Source organism: Chanos chanos, chromosome 10, assembly GCF_902362185.1.
Source record: "Chanos chanos chromosome 10, fChaCha1.1, whole genome shotgun sequence".
NCBI classification, from domain to species: Eukaryota; Metazoa; Chordata; class Actinopteri; order Gonorynchiformes; family Chanidae; genus Chanos; species Chanos chanos.
The window spans coordinates 3,267,494-3,274,015 of NC_044504.1; the positions used below are offsets into that span (position 1 = coordinate 3,267,494).

Genomic DNA, 6,522 nt, shown 5'->3' on the forward strand with positions numbered 1-6,522 from the left:
CATTAACAAAATTTCTTTGTCCGCTGAATGATGATTTTCCATGTTACAGTCACTTGTAAGCGCTTCAAAGAAGAATGACTCTGTCATTTCCGGTGGTGTTAAAGAGTACTCAAATATTACGCTTCAGTGAAAGTAAAGATGCAAACATAAAAGAATGATTCTAGTAAAAGTACAAGTCAGCCATTAAAAAAACAATGACTTGAGTTTAAGTGTTGAAGACATATCAGTCTTTTAACATACTCAAGTTTCCAGAAGTTCAAGACTTAAAAAAAAAAAAAAAAAAAAAAACTATGCACCTTAACGATGCAACTAATCAAACTCGACCAAAACAGGACATTCAAGTATTCATGGGAAATCCTCGTAAGCACCATTTCACCTGTCCCACAATAAACAGTAGACACTTCATCCTGTATGAATCGTTTGTGCACCAACAAATGCAAGCATTCTTTCCCTTAAATACTCCCAGGAATGGTCGTCTGCGCTAGTACTATTGGTGGCTAAAGCCACTATTCCACTGAGGTTGACGAACTTGAAACCAAGAAATTCCGGAACAGTCCAGCGCAGGAACTATTTCGTCAGATACATTGATTGTCGACGAGGACTATAAGCTACGTGTGAGCGAGGTAAAACAAAATAAACATAAACTAAAAAAACAATGGCTTACAACTGACCGTGAAAATTAACAAGTGGCCGTGACAGGCAACAGAAATGTATTGGAGAAAAAAAGCATATTATTTCTTCGTAGATGTGGAAAGAAAATGAACGCTGCTCTTACTGTTGACGCTTGGAGTGCAAATCCACCAGTATACAATTAAGGTACCTTTACTTCGTGATTTACCACTCATGACCGATTCCTCACAGTTCGGCAGATGCTGTAAAAACATAATTAGATATGTGCGTGTCTCTGTGATGGGGAGGGACGTCCAAGGTGCTGAATTCAGCAAAGTAAAGCCTCCAAGGATAAAGAATCTTCCTCTGACCTCTGTCACACAAAACGGATATCCAGACCTGATTGTATTTGACTGTACAGTACAGTGAAGCAAATTTGTTATTGCGTTAGAACCAAAGGCACGTTTTTAGCATCTCTCTGTTCTGTTACCATCATCACCAACAGCGAAAAGTTTAAGGAGATGACTGTCCGGGATGGGATGGGATAAGACTGGATAAAAAAAAAAAAAAAGTGAATTTTGCTTTGAGCCCAGGAGCATGGTGAAAATACACACAAGCAATGACACCACCTGGACCCTGCTTAGAGCAGGTGATTTTTACCAACTAAAAACAGACTGATTAGAGAGAATGGAAAACAGTTTGAGTTTTTAGGCTTAATACAAGTAGCTGCTGGCTTAGTGCAAGGAGTCAAAATGCAGTTGTTTTGTCAAAATGAAAACATGTGTGATGCCCATTGGTAATGCTTATAATCTCACCGACCGTTAACTGAGTGAATGTCAGAGACCAAAAAGGATTTAGTGATGGCGACAAGAGTGAACAGTTCTGTACATGGAAAGATGCAGAAATCTGTCATGGGTAAGACCCTTACACTCTAAATGAAAAAACACGTACAATGCACCAAGAAATGGCTTATAAGGTCATACATTTGTATGGAAAACAGCATGTAAGTAGAACATATACACATTTCACAGAGGACTTTTTAAGGAAATCATACCTGAACTGAAAATAAGACATACATACGAATTTAATAGGTTGAGCACACCATGGATGATTGTAGACTTACCTTTGTCCCCATTGTGTATGGTTTCTCGATAATTATTTGGTAGTTTGTGAAGTGTGCTTGAAACCAACACTAGGTGGCAGCACTAATGGCTATTCAATAAGATAGCTGGACTGCCCAAAAACAGAGAATCAGTTGCCCTAGTGGAGCAAGTCATATGTGCTCCACTCCCAAAATGCAAATTAACAGAAGTTTAAATCTTATTCAAACTCACTGTGAGTGCCCCTGAGATTATACAATTTGTACTAACTGCAGTCAGTGTTAATATCCAATGACTTTTAAATATTTTATTATGGATCAGATATGACGTTCATCTACATATTGTTCAGAAAAACATTTTAAAGCGAGATGACTGAAGCCTAATGGGTTTAATGACATTTATTCCAAGCTGTCCACAGTTTAGACCTGTATGGTTGGCTGGCAAGAAGCCAACTCTTATTCAAGACATTTCATTTTGAATATCATCTAAAGGGAAATAAAATGTGGAGGTTGGAGACTCTGCAAGTTTATGACAACAGGATTAGTGGCCTGATAAAAAAGACTGCGGTAATCTAAGAAACTGTTATTTGCAAAGGGACAAAGGAACACAAAGGGTGTCCCTCCACACTGACAGTAATCTGTCTGGCAAGGAAGGGGTTACTGCGTGTGTTAACGTGCCAACAGTAGTTCATCACGAGATTTTGTTGAAGTCATGTTTTATGCTGACCCACACACATGTGAAAAGCATAATAACATTCTTTTTTGTTTGTTTGTTTGTTTACGGTTCCAGTTCCGTATGTTGCTGAATACTGATTTCATCGGTACGTTATGTTATTTTAGCAGTATGGCATATTATTTATTTGGCCTGCATTTACTATATTTATTGGCTGGTTTTGAAAACCGAGTTTCTGTGAAGGGAGGGAGGGAATTTTGGGGGTGTCTGTGGGGGATTTTTTTTCCCTCTCCTTTTCCACCTCACTAATCTCCTGGAGGCGTTCCTGTCTGATCCAGGCCACTGAGGAGGAGTGGGAATCTGCCATTCTGGAGCTTGGTTGGTTTTGGAAGCTGCTATTTTCAATGTGCTTTGTAAAACATGAACCTATCATTTCTGTATTTTGCAGCAACAAAATGATTGTAATAGAAAAAAACATTTTTATATGTTTCCAGTGTCTGTAAACTTCTCGTTATGACATAATTTCAGCTCATTTTAATTAAATGTTAGTTGGCATAATCACCGTATTAAAGGCGTGATGTTGCTGTGATATGTTACCGGCGCCTTTGTCAGGGCACAAAAGAAAGTTATTACCATAAGGTACTGAAAGGTCTTTAGAAAACACTTATAGAGCATGGTAAAGAAAAAAAAAAGTCTACAGATGCAAATCTGTGCGTGTAGACTTGTGTGTGTAGACACACGCACACACACACACACACACACAACGGCATGGCGATCGCCCGAGAAAGAATGACATGACCCTGAAGTGACCAAAATATGCCCTGAGTCAGTCCACACAAATCTGTGACATGACTTCAGTATTGTTATCCATCAATGCAAGTCCCTGGAATCTGTGTGTGTGTGTGTGTGTGTGAGAGAGAGAGAGAGAGAGAGTCTGTAACTTGCCACATTCTGTAGAATTTTTTTCTTTCTTTCTTTCTTTCTTTCTTTCTTTCTTTTGTTTAGTCTATTATGATGTAGTGCTTTAGACAGTGAAAGACTGTTCCCCACTGTGAGCAGCACATACACCAGTGTGTATACAGGAGTCATGATTTCTCCCCAGACAAGCTGATATTGATGTTCAGACATTTTACAGGCAGCCTTTGTGTATTCACACACTAACTCAAGTAAACCCTGCCAAAAATGTGAAAATAGGCAATTGCCAGTAATAGTAATAATAATGATGTATGAAAACGCTTTTATAAACTTGGACTTGAAAGACAAAATTTTCCCATTCTGACACAGTTATGTTTGAGGAAGCTTTCTTTCTATTCCCTGTCAACAATTACATAAGTAGACCACTTCTCTTTTCACAGACCTGGGATCAGCGAACATTTCCTGCAAGCATTGATCCAGCAGATTGCAGTTTTGGCTCAGACCACGGGTTTCCGTGGACACGAGACACGACGCTTCCTTTGCCTCTGCCTCAGCATGATTGAAAGGAAATGAAAAATCTATTCACCCTCATTACATTCGTTTAAAGGCACCTAATGTGTAAAACTTGTCATTCTTGCTGTCCTCCAAGTTGACGATGACTGCTTTCAACGGAGGACACAATGCATTTCCAGAGCAGAGCCGTAGGAGCTTACAACCTCATAAAATACTGCAAAGCATGCACCCACACACATACACACACACACGCACACAGGCTCACACACACACACACACACACACACACACACACACACACACACGCACACAGGCACACACATACACACACACACAGGCACACACATACACACACACACACGCGCACACACACACACACGCACACACACACACCGAGATATGAGTGGGATACACTGTAACACTTGTACTGTTCTATCTTATTCTGGGAAAATAACAATGTCTTATGTAATATTTGACCTTAAGGAGTGCTACTGATTACTGTGCTCATTTGGTGTAACAAGCGGTAAAGTGGTCCATTTTGAGCCTTCTTAAAATACTCAAGTATCAGTAAGATATTCAGCTAGGGTCCTCTTGCTCTCTTTTCATAATTACACATTCCAGTTCATTCAGATTTAGTCCAACCTGTTTTTATGATCAGATTAGTCAAAAGGTCAAACTGCCTCTTAATTAATCATGGAATGCTTTCACAGTCATTTTTCTTAAGATGCTGAAAATTTCAGTTTCATTATAATAATGGTCGCTTGAATTCAGACGGTAATTGGGGAAATAATGAGGTTAGTAGATTTTGTTTTAAAAAACAATAGCAGATTGTTTACATTGACAGCAGAAAGGCTATCTTGTGAGGGTTAACTGAATAATCCTGACAGCTCATTACCTTCTACCTAAGTACAGTCCACTTTTCCCACAAAGAAAAGTAGGTATAAGAGCATCGCACATACAGTTTCTCACTGGTATTATTGTTATCATTATTATCATTATTATTATTATTGTCATTATTATTATTATTATCTGCTCTTTCATCATGACCCTTTCCTTGGGTTGGTTGTTGTTCTTCTGGATCTTGGAGTTCCTTCCGGTTCTCTGAGAGAGGCTCCAGGAACTGGTGAGGGATGTATCCACTTCCAAGCGGTGCTGCTTTCACAAGGGCCGCTGCCTTGTGTGCTCCTGGCAAGCATCTCAGGTGTTTGGAGCCGTTGTGGGGAATGGCTGCCCAGGGCTCCTTATGACTGCTGGGATGACATGGGCCTTCACATTCCAGATATTCCACATAATGTTATAATAGTTTTATTATTATTATCCTTATTATTATTATTATTGTTATTGTTGTTGTGAAAAGCAAAGCTGTATTTCCTGAATATGACTGCAATGGATACGCCAGATTTCCAGTGAAATGACTAATAAAACACAGAAACTGGAATAGGTTTGCGGTCAGCGAAGACACACACACATACACATACAGTCCTTGAATAAATTACATTGGTCATGACACATTTCTTTGCAGAAGAAGAAGAAGAAGAAGAAGAAGAAGAAGAAGAAGAAGAAGTACTTTATTTGTCACACACACACACTGAGCAGTGAGCAGTGAAATGGAGCTTCTGCATTTAACCCATCCTAACACCAGTGAGCACACACTAGAGACACACACTATGAGCTAGGAGCAGTGGGCACCCGCCGGCGTCGACGCCCGGGACCAACTCCAGGTCTTTTTGCCAGTGCCTTGGTCATGGTCGCTAACAGGAGTACTAATCCTAGCATGCGTGTCTTTGGAAACCGGAGCACTAACCACTGCGCCACCGTGCCAACCATCACGGTTAATATTTAAGTTGAAGCCAGTATTTACAAAAAATAAAAGATTATTTACAGTACAAATGCAACTGCAATGTCACAATGTCAAACTGAAAGATGCAGGGAATAGTTTATATGTGTTGTTAGCATTTAGAAAACAGACCTTTGGGACATATTCTCCTACTTATTTTCTTAGGGTTATAAGGTAGAGAAGATAAGAATGAGTGAATGTTCTTGTTTTCAAGTCACCCAGGAAAGGACGTGATTCCCAGGGCCTGGCCTTGACATTGTCTGTGACTCAGGTACATTCTGTTCTTTTTTGGGTTTTTGTTTTTTTTTTGTTTGTTTTTTTTTCATGTGCCCTTTACCAAAGTCAGCCACCCATCAGATCACCCTGTTCCCAACACTTTACAGGCCAACAGCTGTGGCTGTCTCATAGTAATGATAGGAGCAGATTTTCCACAGTACTCAAGGCAATGAATGTTGTTTACTTCTAGTTACATTTACACATTGCAGTTTCATAAAAGAAGAATTAGAAAACACACATTTAACAGCCATTTTTGAACAGGTATACAATGACATGACTTAAGGTGTTCCAACTGTTCCAAAACTATGTACAATTGTGTAAAAAAAAAAGTACCGTGACTTACAACACCTATGGGGTTGGTAAATCAGAACATTTTACAGGAACAGAGGGAAGGACGTTGATTTCGATACAGTATTACTCAGATACAGGGCAATGTCCTGGTGAGATACGTCATGACTTCTTCTTCGCATTTGCAAGCGACATGCGGTCAGTACGTATATTGCGCTGGGTGTTTATATGAGGGAGGATCGCACAGACCACTAGGTACGTAACTTCGTTTAGTGAATACCATTTCCGCATTCGCATTGGTTCTCCTCTGCG

The 6,522-nt window shown here is 39.7% G+C and overlaps 1 long non-coding RNA gene across 1 annotated transcript; it reads left to right on the forward strand.

The window, feature by feature from the left end:
• Positions 1–557: 557 nt before the first annotated feature.
• Positions 558–4,061, forward strand: LOC115823261 (uncharacterized). The gene is made up of 3 exons (XR_004025630.1): positions 558–623; positions 746–816; positions 3,737–4,061. It is a non-coding gene; the product is annotated as an uncharacterized LOC115823261 (long non-coding RNA).
• The last annotated feature ends 2,461 nt before the right edge of the window (positions 4,062–6,522 follow it).